The sequence below is a fragment of the Vombatus ursinus genome, unplaced genomic scaffold (assembly GCF_900497805.2).
Source record: "Vombatus ursinus unplaced genomic scaffold, bare-nosed wombat genome assembly UNPS02005286.1, whole genome shotgun sequence".
Classification (NCBI taxonomy): Eukaryota; Metazoa; Chordata; class Mammalia; order Diprotodontia; family Vombatidae; genus Vombatus; species Vombatus ursinus.
Genome location: NW_020945064.1, coordinates 7,595,941 through 7,613,023, shown reverse-complemented (window position 1 = coordinate 7,613,023; position 17,083 = coordinate 7,595,941).

Below are 17,083 nucleotides of genomic sequence, written 5' to 3'. Positions count from 1 at the left end.
AGTGTCTTAGACTGGATTTGAACTCAGGTCTACCTGACGCCAAATTAAAACTCTATCCATTGAGCCACCTAGCTGGCACCAAAATCCTTCAGGTTCTGTCTAGTGGCTCTTGGTCTTAGCATATGGGCAACTCAAGAGTTAATTAATGTAAGAATTCTGATGAGAACAACTCAACATTTCCCTAGCACTTTAAGGTTCTCATATTACCTTCCTTACAGTGATCATGGAACATCAACTATTTTTGTGCTCCATTTTACAGATGAGGAAACTGAGGTAGTATGATGTAATTCAAAGAACACTATCCTCTGAGTCAGAAAATTTGGCTGCAGTCCCTTACCTTGGATAAGATTCTTAAACATTTTAAGCATCAGTTTCCTCATCTGTAAAATTGGTATAATAATATAACCAACAAGGTAGCTATAAGGATCCACTGAGGTGTGGATGTGAATGTGCTCTATAAACTATAAAGGACTATCCAAATATGTTGTTATTCTGAGGAGCTTTCTATGTTAGCCTAAAAGACATGGGTCCTCTATACGTCTACATTCTTGCTGTAGAGAGACATTTTTTGACCTCAGTTCTGTGCGATTTGTGAAAAGACGATGACAGGGCTCAGTCTAATTCACCCCTGAAATGCATGCAAACAAATACTTTCTCAGAAGCCATGTAGAGAGCTGGGAAAAATGGAGAGCCAGCCTGGAGAGGTCAGTGGAGTGTGTGGATGTCAGTGAGTCTCAAGGCCTCTGCCTGGCTGTGGGTCTGTGTCTCTTTGGATACGTGCCCAGTCTGTCTCTGGTCTTACCTTCCAGGCCAGGGCTGCAAGCATGGTAGGGTGGAGAGGGAGACAGAAGTGAGGAAGGAGCAGCTGGGGAGCGAGGTGTGGGGGGATGGAAAAGGGACACCAGTTATGATCACCCCCCAGATGTTCTTCCCTCTCCTCTCTTTAGCACACAAACCGTGTCATTTTGGATAGGAAGGACAGAAGCAAATATGCTTTAGATTTCTGACTCATGCACCACTGTTTGTCTGGCATGTCTCTATGGAAAGCCTCTTACGTTAACATTGGCTGCTCCTGGGTTGAAAGCAGAGCATCCTTGAAGGCCCAGCCCTGCCCTCCTCCACCCCCCACTGCACACCCCCCAATTCTAGAGCCCTCAGAGGTGACATCCATAAAACTGGCTCCTCCAGGCTGTAACTGGTTCGAGTCCTGGTGGAGAGGGGAGGGGAAGAAGGAGGAAGAGGGTCTTGGGCAAAGAGATTTCATTCACTTGAGAAAAATCTCCCAAGAGCCAGCTGCAATTTGGGTCGACTAATCTTGATTCTCTCCAGATGACAAAGCTCCCCTCAGCAGCAAGGGCACCACTGATGCCGAGGCATCCCTGCTCCCCTCTGATCAGCAGCACTGCAAATTGATTTCCAGCTAGTGGTTTGAAAACTGAAATGCCTGGCAGCAAATAGGTTTGTTTCATCACTTCTTCTCTGGGTCATTTTTTCCCTTGAAAAGCTTTTTAGTTGCAAGAAAGAACTGAGCAGAAAAGCAGGGTGGTAGCATGAAGACCACTGGATCGAAAGTTCTGGTCCCTGCTCTGAGACTGACCAGCAACGTGGCTTTAGATAAATCAGCCTCTCTGACTTCAGTTTACTTCTCTGTAAAACACTGGGATTGGGCAAGCGCAGGCCTCCCATGGACGGATTTCGGGAGTGGGAAGGGGTGTCCATGAACTTAGATGGGAAAGGTTGCATTCTTATTTCAGTGCAACTGGTTTCCTTTGTAATCCCATGGGTGTTATTGTAGGCATTTAACAACATTCTTCTGAGAAGGAGTCCATAGGCTTCCCCAGCCTGCCGAAGGGGCCCAAGACACACAAAAATTTTTAAGGACCCCTGGTCTAGCAGCTTTCTCCAAATTTCCTTCCAGCTCTAATCTTCGATGATCTCAGGATATTTTTACTGGGCCGATTCAGTGGTCTGTATTCAAACTCATGCTGCCTAGTGAGCAAACCCAGTGTGGGTCCTTTCTGCTGGTGAAGTCATAAAAAACACTGGAGTCGTGGCTTTGCTACTCCCTGCAAGACCTTAGGCAAACCACTGAACTTTGTTGGGCCTCAGTTTCCTCATCTATAAAATGAGGGATTTAGACTAGCTGAAACGTTCTTAACCTGAGGTCAGTGAACTCTTTTGAAAAACTGCTGCTACCAGGGGCAGCTAGGTGGCGCAGTAGATAGAGTAGATGGAGTCAGGAGGACTGAGTTCAAATCCAGCCTCAGACACTTGACACTAGCTGTGTGACCATGGGCAAGTCGCTTAACCCTGCCTCACAAAACAAAAAAACAACAACAAACAAAAACTGCTGCTACTGTTGTTGTTGTCATTGTTGTTTGGTCCTGTCTGACTCTTTGTGACCCCATTTGGGGTTTTCTTAGCAGAGATCCTGGAGTGGTTTGCCATTTCCTCCTCCCGTTCATTTTACACATGAGGAAACTGAGGCAAACAAGGTTCAGTGACCTGCCCTGGGTCACACAGGTAGTAAGTGTCTCAGGCCAGATTTGAACTCAGGTCTTCCTGATTCTAGACCTGGTGATCTATCCACTGCACTACCTTAGCTGCTCCCTTTTTTAAATATATACTTTGATGATGAATGCATTTCAATATTAGTTTCCTTTGGAATTCTATGTATTTTTGCTTATGCATTTAAAAATATGCTTCTGAAAAGGGGTTCATAGGTTTCATCAAACTGTCCCCAAAGAGGTCCATCACACCAAAAAGATTATGAATCCCTGAACAAGATGAGTTTTAGCTTTAAATTTATGAGACTTTGAACCAGCAGGGGGCAGCTGCCACAGCCTATCAGAGGTTCCCAAATTTATTTGGCCTACTGCCCCTTTTCTAAAAAAAAAAAAGAAAGAAAAGAAAATTACTCAAGGCCCCCCTGGAAATCTACTTTCTTTAACCCTTTAATTTTTTTAAAATTTGCGTTTTTTCAAACTACTGCTGCTCCTTCCCTCCCTCCTCTCCCACCCCCCTCATCGTTCCAGCACCCCCCAGAGGGCAGTAGGCCCTAGATTTTATTAGAAATCCTTGTTCAAGTCAATACATTCATTTTTAGGCCCCTTCTGGACACTGAAAGGCCCTGGGGGAAATACAGAGATGGATAAATCACAGCTCCTGCTCACTCAAGGACTTTCCAGGGGAGATAAGTAAAATCAGGGGTTGCTGGGTAAGGTGGGGAGAAATAGGGGCAAAGACTGTCCTCAGACTGGCACAGACTTGAAGAAGTTGAAAGTATAGGATAAGCCACTACAGTGCCCTCTACTGTCCTTCAGGGGGTATGAGCCGAAGTAAGAATTGAGGCAGGGGATAATATTATCAGACATTTATCCAGCACTCTTACTGAGCACCAAGTGCTATGCTAAGTGCTTTACAATTATTACCTCATTGGATCCTCAAAGTAACCCTGCAAGGTAGGTGCAGTTATTATCCCCATTTTACGGTTGAGGAAACTGAGGTTAAGAAATAATTTGCTCCGGATTACACAGTTGAATCAGAATTTGAACTCAGGTCTTGAAGCATAGTGCTCTGTGCATTGTGGCACCACCTAGCTGCCTCAGAAAGCACCTCAAGGGGAGAAACTATGATGCTTTCATCTTTTTAGCTCTCTGTCTTGCTGATGTGTTTTAATAATCCACTGTATACAGAGCCCTTGGCTTCCAGACCAATAGGACGTACCAACAGAGATCTCTAGAATTAATGGGGCATAATAAGTGCACTAGACAGGGGCCCAAGTTATGTGAGGTCCGAGCAGGAACGTTATCTCTAACTAGGAAAATTGCTGCCGAAGTTGTTTTGTCTTGTTGAGGGCAGGCACTGTCTGTTCTCATTTCCCCTATCCTATAGTATCTAGCTCAGGGCTGGGCACGCAGCAAATGCTCAGAAAATAAGGACTGAATGGATGTGTGAATGAAGGAATGTTTATTCATTGGAAGTGCTTGTCAAGATCGGTTGGACCAAATGGGTGACAGCATCCTCCTGGAATTTGCAAGTATTTTTTTCATTCTTTCCTATCCACCTCTGGCTTTTTTATATCGTGCAAAGATCAGAAAAAATTGTCTTAGGAAAGCTGATGGGAGCTCACCTTCCCTTGATTGCTTAGGAAGTACAGCTGTAGGAAGGAGCTTAGCTTCCTCCTGCTTGTCCCTTACGTATCCAATCAAAGCCATCCATTGGGCTATGAGGTATTACGACTGGCTGAGGTCCCAGCCTCATACCACAGAAAGAGCCCTAAACTGAGAATCAGAAGGGGGTTGGGTCTCATCTCTGCCACTAACTCACTGTGTGACCCCGAGTAAGTCCCTCTTCCCCTTTCTCTGAGCTCCTCTTTCCTCACCAGCAAAATGAAGAGGCTGGACTCCATCCTCCCTAAGCTTCCTCCCAGCTCTAGAATTCCTCCCAGAGCAAATGTCAGAAACTAGAACTCAACGGGAACCAGTTAAATACAGACAAGGGCTTCTGCCAATTACTGGCATAGTCAGAGCCTTCCCTGGAACAGGGTCTAACCCAGACATACCTTTCACATTTTCCCTTCCGCATCTGGTGTGCTGGCAGATTCAGGACCAGAAAGGTGAGTGTGATATTAGCTGACTGGTATGTGTGATTCCTACCCTTTCCCCTCTGTGGCTGCCCAGTTCTCCAAACATTTACAGCTCCTCTGGGATTAGAGAATCATCCTCAAGGCTCCCAAAGCTTCAGGGAGCTGTGGGGCAAGGCAGGTCAAAGTATCAGAGATTCAGAACTAGACGGAACCTTTGAGTACCAAGTTATTTTTCTGTATCCTACACACACACACCATGAGAATGTGACTTCCTTTAGGGAAGAGACCTTATTTTTGTCTTTCTTTGTATCTACAGTGACAGGCACAGAGACAACCCTTTAGATGCCTGTTGACTAACTAAGTAATGGTCATGGAATCTATCCAGCCCCTTCATTTTATTCGTGGAGAAAACTGAAGCTTTGAGATGTTATGACTTGCCCAGGGTCACAGAGCTAATAATTGTTTGAGTAAGACTTAAACCCAAGTCTACTGCCAAACTCAAGAACAATGCTTTAGCCATTATGCCACACTGTCTCTCCAGATATTTGGTTGGGACCCCAAAAGATAGGTTATGAAGATACCAGAAGAGCCTGTTTAAAGGCTGAGGAGCTGAGCCAAAGAAACTGACAGGGATCAGGGGGTGAGAGCTGGCAGCTGGGCCAGAAGCTCAAGCTCTAAGACTCATGTTCTGGGTTGGTGGTTATGGGCACCTGGCCTAGGCATTCGGCTTCCAGATGGACAGGTGAATGCTGACTAGGTGCTCCATATACTTGTGAAACATCCCTACAAGTCTCTGCTGGGTTAGAATAATAATGGTGGTGATGAAAAAGTAATTAACCTTGATATAGTACCTACTATGTGCTGGTCACTGTGCTAAGTGGGAAGGGGGCTAATGTTTAATGAAGCTAAAAAAAAAACCAGGATGAGAGCAGATTGGGGAGTGATAAGGTCAGAGCTGTGATTTAGGGAAATCATTTTGGCAGATACGGAGGAAGGACTGGAGTCAGGAGAGACTTCAAATGGGGAGGCCAATTGGGAAACCATTGTAATAGCCCAGGCAAGAAGTTATGAGGATCTGAATAATGTAGTGGTCATGTGAGCAGAGAGATGAAATTGAATGAGAGCTATTGTGGAGGAGGAAAAAAAGATTTGGAAACTTCTTAGGTTTATGAAGAGGAGGAAAATGGGGAGCTGAGGATGATGTTGAGATTATAAACCTGGGAGATTTCCAGAATGGTGTGGGCCCCTTGACAGAAATAGGCAAGTTTGGGAAAATAGAAGGGAAAGAAAGGGAAGCTAATGAGTTCTGTTTGGGAAATGAACCTGAGATATATCTCCAGGACATCCACTTTGAAATGTCCAGTAGGCAGTTGGTGATTCTGGACTGGAGATCAAGAGAGAGATTAGGAGCAGATATATAGATCTATGAGTCAGTTGCAAAGAAATAATAATTCAATACACAGGAACTCGGGTGGTTACTGAGAGTATTGAAAGAGAAGATAGCCCGGAATAATCTTGGTGTGCACATATGGGTAGGGGAAATGATGGGGATGATGAGCAGACAAAGGAGTCTGAGAAGAAGCAGTCAGAGCATAGGAAGAGAACCGGGAAAGCTAATCAGTGTCACAAAACTCCAGAGAGGTCAGAGCAGGGGTAGGGAAAATACATGTGGCCCTCTAGGTCCTCAAGTGCAGTTCTCTGACTGAATTAATTAGAGGATCCAAGAGGAGAGGGTGAGCTATAGTGTCAAAAGCAGCAGATTAGTCAAGAAGGATGAAAGACTGTGAAAAGACCATCAGATTTGGCAATTAAGAGATCATTACTAACTGTTGAGTCAACTTCTCATTGAGTAATAAGGTCAAAAACCAAAATTCGAAGTGTTAAATGAGGAAGAAGACAATAAGCAAAGACAATGATTTTAGACAAGTTTTTGGTTTGGTTTGGTTTGGTATTTTAGAAGTTTGGTTGACAAAGGAAGTAAAGATAAAGGATGATAGCTTGAGGGGATGGAAAGGGGTAGGTTTGGTAAAAGACACTGTGTGACCCTGAGCTGGTCATTTCCCTTCTCTGGGATTCAGTTTCCTCCTCTCTAAAATGAGAGGATTGAACAAGTTCTCACATGGAGTTAGAGCTAAAAGGGCCCTGTCACCCATTCCGCAGAAAAGGAAACCGTGGCCCGGAGAAGGCAAGCACTTTGACTCACAGAGTTGTGAAGAAAATGTCTTGTGTATCTTAAACTGCTTTAGAAATGTGAATTATACGAAGAAAAGGAAAACAATTCTAGGAGCTTTGACTATGGGCCTTATTCATGCATGGGAAAATCAGGCAACCCCAGGGGACAAAAGTCTCAATTTACCAGAATTTCCTGCAGTTATTAATACTTCAATGCATCTGGGAACTCTTCAAAGTGGATAGGCCCTCCGACTATGCAGATTGCTCCCCCTTTCTTGGAGATTTTTCCCCATGTCTTTCAGTAAATCCTTCACTGAGGTAAATTGAGGCAATATGCTGATTTCACTTTAATTCAATAAGCATTTATTGCATGCTATGTACCAAGCACTGTACTAGGAGCAGGGGACACAGAGTCTAAAATGAAAACTCTCCCTGCCCTCACTGAGTTTACATCTACTGGGGGAAGACAGCATACGCAGATAGGTAAATAAATAGATACAAACTAAATACAAAATAACTTCAGGGGGAGAGTTAGAGGAGTAGGAACAATTGGGAGGATGGGAAAGGCTTACTCTAGCAAGTGGCGCCTGGGCTGAGCCTCGACTTTGGCACCGAGGGGTGCCAAAAGGCAGAGCTGGGGAGCAAGGGAATTCCAGGCAGAAGGAAGAAGCCTGTGCAAAGACCCAAAGGGCGGAGGCAGAATCCTTGAAGGGGAGTGATGAGAAATCAGTCTGAAGATCTTTCTGGCTCTTTAACTATTTTGTGGCTACAATCACATAGCAAACAGCTCATGCGTCCTCAAGGTGCTCTCATTCTCCTACATCAAAGATTTATTTGTTTGTTTGTTTGTTTGTTTTTTTAGGCAATTGGGGTTAAGTGACTTGCCCAGGGTCACACAGCTAGTAAGTGTCAAGTGTTTGGCCTGAGACCCGATTTGAACTCAGGTCCTCCTGACTTCAGGGCCAGTGCTCTATCCACTGTGCAACCTAGCTGCCCCTAGAGCAGATATTTGGACTCGTTTCTGTGTTCTGAACCCTTTTGGCAGTCTTGAGAAGCCTCAGGGCCACCTCTCAGAAGAATATTGTAAATGCATCAAACAAAATCCATAGGAAACCAGTTATGATGAAAATAAAGATGTCATTTTTTTTTCCCATCCAAGTTCACAGTTCTCCTGAAATCTATTCTCATTAAGAACTCCTGTTCTAGGGTGTTAAAGCAAGTATACAAGGCAGAGTGCAAAATGATTTGAGGGTTGAGAAAGTCCTAGTAGCTGATGTCAAGAAAGTGGTAACTGAACTCACCCTCGAAGAAAAGAAACAAGCAAAAAAAGTAAGGTGTGACCATTATGTGAAACTTTTAACCCATTGTACTGGTATTACTTAAAAATCATTTGTTACTAACCTGTCTTTGGTGCAAGATTAGGATGCACGGAATACTTGTGAATATAAGTTAAAATTGAATATTGACAATGTGCGTGTGCTAAGAATTCTAGGCTCTCAGCTCACAATACTCAAGAGATAAATGCATATCCATATGCCACTGGTGAATACATTGCTGCTCTGTTTACCTTTTAAGCAGTGTAACAAACAGAATTATGATGTGATGATTACGCAATGAAAAACCAATATTTTTTGGACTAAAAAAAAAAAACAGGGCGTGATGATTATTCATGAAATGCGGTGGTTATCAGATCACAGATTTGGAAGTAGAACTTAGGGCTGACCCCGCCCCCACCCTGTATTTTACAGACAAGGAAAATACGCCTAAAGAATTTAAATGATTTGTCTGAGCTCATTCATGGAGTAAGTGGTGGAGCTCATATTTAAACCCAGGCCCTCTGCCTCCCACCCCAAGGCTGACTTCACTAGGCACCAGGCTGCCTAACTTGGCTCAAGTGTAGCAAGGTCCCTTCAATCAACCCGATGCTGGTTTTTATTCTGATCCTCACACACAACCTCTGGCTTTCAAGGCAGCCGATAGAGAGCCCAGAAGAGGGAAAGCTTCACACAGAAATCAGCTCTGATGTAGACAGATGTGGCTTTTGTCTTTCTCTATATCCCCAGCACTTGGCACAGTTCCTGGCATATGATAGACACTTGAGAAATGCTTGTTTGGGTATATGATAGAATGCTGCTGTGCTATAAGAAATGATGAAGAGAATGGTTTCCAAAAAACCTCGGAAGACTTGTATGAATTGATACAAAGTGAAATGAACAGAATCAGAGGGACAATATACATAGCAGTATTGTAAAAACTTAGTAACTCTAATCCATATAATGACCCATCACCATTCCAAAGGACTCCTGATGAAGCATGCTGTCCACCTCCAAATAGAAATCTGATGGACTCAGAGAGCGGATTGAAGTATGTCTTTTCCTTTCTTTCTCTTTCTTTTCTTTTGTGGGTAGGGGTGAGGAGGGAACATGGCTAACATAGACATTTGTTTTACGTGACTATACACACTTGTAATAGGTTTTGTTTTTCTTGCCTTCTCCTTGAATGGGTAGGGAGGGAGGGAATTTAGAACTTAAAAAAAAATCTCCATGCTTTAAAAAATTTAGTTAAAAAAAAAAAAGAAATGCTTGTCCTCTTCCCCATCCACCAATATACGTATTGATGGACAAACTCTATAGGGTATCCATCCATATGCCTGCCAAAATCTGGGAAACAGTCTTCATAATGCTAGATGATAATATCTTAAAAGTAATTATCTATATTAATACAGCACTTTTTTTCATATACATCATCTTCTTCAAAATTCCATGAGGTTTTATGTAAAAGTTGCAGCCTAATGGGTGGGTTCTTGGGGAAAATGTGTCTACATTAAATCTCTGTAAGTTGAAGTAGACTTTTGCCTACTGGGTGTCTAACATTGGTGATGTCGCCTTGACAAGGGGGGGATTTGCTTTGCCAGGGGTAATTGGTAGTTTCCTGATTACACATTGCTGATGGCTGATTGATTGGTGCTTCATTATTAGTTTAAACTTGTGAGCTATACCCTTGGGCTCCTTACAGAGAGATTGGAGAGCTGGGAACAGAGAAACAGAGAAAAGACAGATTGCACACAGAGACAGATTGGGTTCCTTGGAGGGAGGCCTACATATCCACACAGTCCCTCCAGGGAACCATGTGCATCAAGAAACTGGCACCAGATTAAAAGCACCAAGTGCAGAAGTTCCTGGACTATGCAGAGCAGAGGAAGTCCTGGCCTGCTCGGCTGCTACGGCCACAGAGCATCAAGGAACAGTGACATGTTCTGGGGGGGGGGGGGGGCCTCCATCAGTACTATGAGGGATATGGATTGTGAAAGTTTTGGAGAGGAATGTTGACTCTCTGTTTACCCCAATCTGGGACAGAAAATCAAAGTTTCCTAAATCCAAGGCCAGGGTTTTTCCTACTACCCCACATTTATTGGGCAGCTAGGTAGCAGAGTAGATGAAGCACTCTGAGCCTGGGTTCAAATCCAGCCTCAGACACTGAGTAGCTGTGTGACCCTGGCCAAGTCATTGAACCTTGTTTGCTTCAGTTTCCTCATATGTAAAATGAGCTGGAGAAGAAAACGGAAAACCACTCCGGTATCTTTGCCAAAAAAAAAATAAATAAATGAGGTCACAAAGAGTTGGACATAACTGAAATGACTGAACAACAACACATTTATTGCAGTCATCTGTAAGGTTTACTCAGGATGTTGTTCCTTTTGTCAGGAGTCCCCAAGCAGGGTAGTACTGTAAGTTTAGAGAACTATAGAGATCTCTAGAAAAGTAAGTCTCACCATAAGGGAGGGTTGCTTGACTCAGGAAACCCAAGTTCATAGTATTACAGGATGACAGCTATAGAGTTAGAAAGATCCTCCAATGCCTCCTGGTCCCTTTTTACAGACAGAGAAACTGAGGCCCAGAGGTTTTTAAGTGACTTGCCCAAGGTCACACAGCAAGGCAAGATGTGAACCTAGGTCTTCTGGGCTCCAATTACAGAATTCTATCCACCTCGGTAGAGCTATAAATACGTAGGACTGGATTATTTAGGTCCCTGGGGCATTCTACCAGAGAGAGAAGGAGAGGTATCTTAACTACCTGGGAGCTTAGGTGTGGGTCCTTTCCATTTTCTTCTTGGTATATTTGCTCAGAGGCAGCTGGGTGGTGTAGTGGATAGAGTATTGGACCTCAAGTTAGGAAGACCTAAGTTCACATCCAGCCTCAGATACGTCCTAGCTGTGTGACCCTGAGCATGTCACTTAACTGCCGTCTTCCATGGTTTTCTCATCTGCAAAATGAGAGCGATAATAATAGCACCTACCTCCCAGGGTTGATGTGAGAATAAAATGAGTTAATATGTTAAGTGCTTTGCAAACCTAAAAGCATTATAGAAATATTAGCTGTTGGTGTTATTATTATTATTTGATGGTTTTGGTCTGAGTATATACATACATATATGTGTGTGTGTGTGTGTGTGTGTGTGTGTGTATACATATATATATAACTGAGATCCCTTTTTTCTTTCCTGTGGAAATATGGTTTTCATGGGAAAACCATGGGGAAGAGGGGGCAAAGCCAACAAAATTCTGATATTCTCAGGGGGAAACTCGGGGGGAGGAGGGAACATGAGCCAGAGAGTATTTATTACTGAGCTGCTCCCAAGATTAAATCTAGTCTGTATAAACTCAGAATTTTGATTCTGAGCCATAGGTTACTTTAAATGCACTGGGGCTGGGGAGTTCCTCTGCTCAGACAACTTGGAGTTGGAGGAGGCCCAAGAGATCATCTAGCCAAAGTCTCTAATTTTATGCCCATCGAGTCAGAGTGCCTCATTCTAGGTCACACAGGGTGTAAGGAGTAGAGCTAAGGGTAGAGTTCTCTACCCTAATCAATACTATTTCCACTGTGCTGTATTCCTTTCTGAGAGTCTCTAAAGAATCTTCTTCTCTACCGCTCCCTGACTTTAGAACCAAAGAATGTTATGGCTAGAAGGGACCCTTGAGACCTAATCCCGCCCCTTCATTTATGGATGATAATAATTGTTCATGTAACATGTAATAAGGTTAAGTCAAGAAGCATTTATTAAGCACCTACAGTGTGCCAGGCACTGCATGTTGAAGATAGGAAGAAAGGCAAAAAACAGACCCTACCCTCAAAGAGCTCAGAGTCTAATGGGGGAGACAATATGCAAACAACTATGCAAACAAAAACCCTAGGAGGTAATTAGTGCAAATGCACTCTGCCTCTAGACATTACAACAGCAATAACTGTCTTGTCTAAACTCTGTATTTTCCCCAATGTCTAGGATCAAACCTGTACTCATAGTACTTAATAAAGGCTTTGAATGTTGAATGAATGACTACCTGCCTAATTTCCTTGACAATTCTCTCTGGCTTCTATCTCACGGTGGAGTCAATCATGGGTGGTCATTTTAAGCTTCTTTGATTAACCTTTGTCTCTTCCCCTCATCTCACACAGATCCTTCTTTCATCCTTCTGTCCCCTTCGTCTGTTGAGATTTCATTCAAACTCCATCGCTTGGCCCATCCAGATACACCACTGCGTCCTGCTTCGTGTCGGAGTGTCCCAGGGAGACAATAAATTCCTGGAGGTCTAAGATGCAGAGCTGGTTCTAGGAATTTTATACTCTTAGGGCCTCAAATAGTTTGGGGTACCACCTTCTTTCCAGCGATGACATTGACTGGCTGAGCTATCAATCAGCATCAGACTAATCAGTGCTGGCTTAAATTGGTTATGTTACTGTTTGTGGCTTAGCTGACATCCCAACCAGTTAATGAGAGGAGATCTAGGCACACTAGAAGACGGTAAATGGGAATTCGTCCCCTCCCCCTTGTAGATTCAATAAAACGTTGGTTCTGATCATCAGTCTGAGGATGCCAAGTTCATCGGTTCATGTGATTTAGGGTTGGAAAGAACCTTGGAAATCATCTTGTCCAATCCCCTCATTTTTCAGAAGAGGAAATGAAGGCCCAGAGAGTCTGTGGGCAATGACGTGCCCAGAGTCGTATAAGTAGTAAGTATCAGAGTCCAAGTCTGTTTTGGCATCACCAGACAACTTCCAGAGCATTCCACAAATAGGAGAATGTCCCAGCATGATAAGGCCATGGCCTTTTAAGAACCTTCCTCAATCAATTACATGTAAGAAAAGGCACTGGATTTGGAATTAGAGGAGCTGGACAGATCCCGGCTCTGCTCCTTACTTGCTCTGTGACCTTAGGCAAGCCACTTCCTTCCTTTTTCTGGGAGTCACTTTGCCCCGTCTCTGAAGTAAGGGGGCTGTGCTAGATATCCTGAAATCCATATGGGAGAGGGTGTACTCAGTGGCTTCTGAGGTCTGTTCCAGCCTTAAATCTACGTTCTGTCCAGCTCGAAATCTGTTATCCAGCCAAGCTCTAAATGTTATATAGGATTTTCTTTCTTCAGGGCCTAGCATGTGCAAGTCATTCTTAGGAAGTACCAGAGAGGCTGACCCCTATCCTCAAGGAGCTTCTATTTCAACCCCAGGTGCCTTCCTCTGAGGTCACCCCCATAGTAGGCTCCCAGGCAGGAGGTGCTTGCAACCTAATTTCCTCAGAGTCTCATTATATCCATCTGTAAAACAGGTGTGTCATTGATCCTCTTCCCTCCCAGGGGTGCTCTGCATTTTCATTATTCCAGCTCTCTCCTAGCCTTTGAGAGGCTCAAAGAAAAGGTTGTCTAAGATGCCAAATGGGCATCTTTTTGGCCCCTGGCTCTGTTTCCCCTGCGTCACAGTCACCAGTGGAAAGCACTTGGTACCTGAGAGACTCAGAGGAAGAGAGACAAAGCAAACAGATAAACGATGAATTGAAAACCACAGAGATGGGATGAAACAGCTACATTTAGAGTTGTGCTAAATCCAGTGTTTCCATATGCAAAACTGGGGCCCTCTGCCGGAAGTTAATATTTTTGTGGGGGCTGGGGGGAGGACAGGGAGAGGAGAGAGGTGGCTCTGGCGAAGAGATGGGGTATGTACTACTCATGGCATCTGAGGTCAGTAGAATTCCTGCTAGCTGCGGCTTAGGGGGAAGAGAAACCTTTCCAGCAGGAAGACTCATCCCCACCCCCCATCTCCACAAATGACTGGGTGGAGGGGTAGGAGAGGAGGGAATCACTTAAAAGAGACACGTTTTTTTTCATCTATGCAAAAACTAGTTTTGAGGAGAATGGAGGGAGAGGAAATGTCTTATTTTGTAACTTAACCCGGGCAGTGCCCCCTTTGCTAGAAGGGGTTTGGAAACCCTGGACATCTGATATTTGCCTCCCCAAGGGCAATCAAAGGCTCCCAAAAGCGCTCACTCCATTAGAGGCGATAGTTTGTCGCAGCTTTTCCAATTAGTGCCCTGCCCAAGGTTTCATTAAAGTAGCTGTTTTTAGGGAACTTGGCAGAGTCTTCGGTTCACCCGACTCCATCCAGCCCCGGATCCTTTACCACCAGCAGCAGCAACCCCCACTCCCCCGTCCAATCCTTGGCAAGCAGCTCCCCAACCCCCACCCCCCCCTCGGCCGCCTGCTCTCCACAGCCCCCCCCCCGCCTCCAACTTTCCACCCCCTGTCCCCTTTCTTTCTCCCCCTTGCTCTGAGGGGCAGATAAATCACTATGGGTTCAGCTCGGCTCGTCTCCTTTCCTCCTAACCTCACTCCTGTGCGCGCTACTGGCTGCTGGGGCGAGGAGGGGGCGTGAGCTCCAGGCTCCGTGACTGTGGTCAGTAATGAAGCCTTCTCTTTTTATCCGCAGATTACTGAGGAGCTGCACGGGGCCCGGCGGCGGTGGCGGCGGCAGCGGCAGCCGCGGCCGCTCCAATTCCGGACTTGTATTTTTAAACGCCCCCGAGGAGACCGAGAGCGCAGCCCTGACCCTCTGCAGCCTTAGAATGAGGTGAGTAAGCGCCGATCCGCCTCGTCTGCCCCCCCACCCCCTTCCTCCTGGTTTCTTTATCCAACGTGCCCCTGCTTCCCTTACCGGGGAGCTCACTTGGTAGTTTGGGCTTTAAAAAGAAAATTGCAGCCGAGCGTCGGCGCACATGCCAGTCAGTGCCCGGGGGCAGCGACTGCTCGCCTACGCTGGGGCTGGGAAGTCGTTTGCAGCAGCAGCCTCCCCTGCCAGTTTGCACAGTCCTCCTTTTCTCACTTGCCCCAGCGGATGCCCGTTTCCCAGAGCTTGCCAGCCTCGGTTTCATTCAGCGCTGCCTGCTGGGCCCGGGAGCTTTGGCAGCTGGGTGACGAGTGCCACCCTCCCTTGCCAATCCTCCCGGGGGCTCCGCCTTTCTCCCTGCAGACCGGTAGCCGGTATTAGGAGGTGGAAACCTTCGGGAAAGTCCCAGCCTCGGAGGAGCCTGCCCGACACTAGCGGGCACTGCCTGGCATGGGCTGTGTCAGAGTGTCCAGCGGGAGGCATCGGGGACTTTTGCTGCTGCCCAGGGTAGGATCGTCTCGGTTGGTCGCAAAGCCAAGGAGTGGATGCCATGGGATGGCGAGCGTTTGGAAAGCTCGACTGTAAAAAATGAGAACGATTTTGTGCCCCGGAGAGCACTTGCCTTTGATGCGAGGAACTGGGGGGGGGGGGGGGAAACTTCCTCAATCAGCTCCTGCTTCCCATCTAGCTGCCTTGGTAAAGCTGCTTTCCCCTTCCCCGGTGCCAGTGCCATTGGATGCTTTCCCTGGGTTAGTTTTTAAAGAGCAATCTTAAAGACACAGGACGGGCGTTCCCGTGCCCATGCATTGTGGCAGACCTGCTGTTTGAACAGGACCAATCCAAGCCTCTGTCTCTCGAGGGGACTGGTCCCCACAGGGAGTCCAGCTCTGTATAGAACCCTGTCCTGACTGTCCTCTTTGACTGGAGCCAAGTGCCCCCTGGAAGTTTCGCGGGACAGACAGAATGCCTCTCTCCCCTTTTCATTAGCGGCCAATACAATCAGTCAGCAATCCAAATGATCTCGTTGGATTCCGGGTCTCCGACCTCCATTCCAACCCCCTCACTGGAAAGGAGAAAACGATCCTGCTACTCGGAAGGCCAGGATAATTTAAGTGACTTTCCATTTGCCTGCTAAGGAGAACCAAGAATCACGGTTTTCCATCTTTCCCTTGAATTTGGCGAATCTTAAAAACCCCCAGCCACTGTGGAGAAGCTTTCTGTTCCTGAAAAGGTGCGGGTTTCAGGGTGGGGAGGAGAAAGGGGGTTGCAGAAATGTAGAGGTTGCCAGGGAAGTGGGTTGGGTTTTTTTTTTTTCTTTTTAACACGTTTTCTTGGCCGTGTGCGGGTCGTGGTCTCTGGGTGGAGTGCGTCTTACAGCCGTCTGACACCGAGGGTGTGGGGAAAATGTGCTTCGGGGTGGGTGCATACAGGGGTTCCGCAGCCCAGCCGACCGATCTGGGCAGCTTTTGAGCCGAAGCCCGAGCTGGAGTTAGAAGTAGCCGCGGGAAGACGCTGGGGGGATGACCGCGTCCAGCCTGCCCTCCTCTCTGCGCTCCTCAGCCGGCTTCGGGATGCTGGAGACTAGTCGGTCAGGCGGGGGTGGGGGGTGGGGGGGTAGTAAAGGTTAGAATTTGTGGGACTGAAGGAACATACTGAAGAAGGACTCTCTCTCTCTCTCTCTCTCTCTCTCTCTCTCTCTCTCTCTCTCTCTCTCTCTCTCTCCCCCCCCCCGGAGGGGGAGGGGCGGGGGTGCATAGAAACGTACATCTCCTAGCCTTGCGTAAGACAGCTGTGAGCTGGTCCTCCCAGCCCTTACCTCCCCAGCTGCTGGGGACCTCTTACTATCAGAGGGGCTGTCATAAGTCAGGCCGATTCCCACCACATTCATTTTCACTTTCTTTCCGCGGATTTTCTGCCCAGGGAAGGGAGCAAACTGGAGCAGGCGACCTCGTGGGCCAGGGAAAGGGCTACGAGGAGTGGGAGGGTGTCTGTTTCCGTAATTAGCTGTGACTTGCCCCTGACAAACGGAAAGCTGTGCATTTGAGAGCGTCTGAATGTGTGGAACTGCCCCGAGTGCCAAGTTTGCTTATAGGAGGGTTTTCAGAGCCGGCTTGGGCTCTTAACTCTTTCCCCTCAGAACAGCTTTGGCAGCAGCCGCAGAACTGGCCTAAGACAGGAGGAGATCACTTCCAGTTTTGCTTGAAATGCTTTGAATGTGACTCACACTTTACGTTAACTCCTACTGACCAGAGCTGGGGATTCTATAGCTTCTTGTCTGGTGGCCTGGAAACTGCTACAGGTGTTTCATTCTGGACATAAGACTGGCTGTAGGTCTGTGCAATGGTGATTATGGGAGGTCTTTGGTCTAAATCCGGGGTTCCTAACTTGCAGGTCC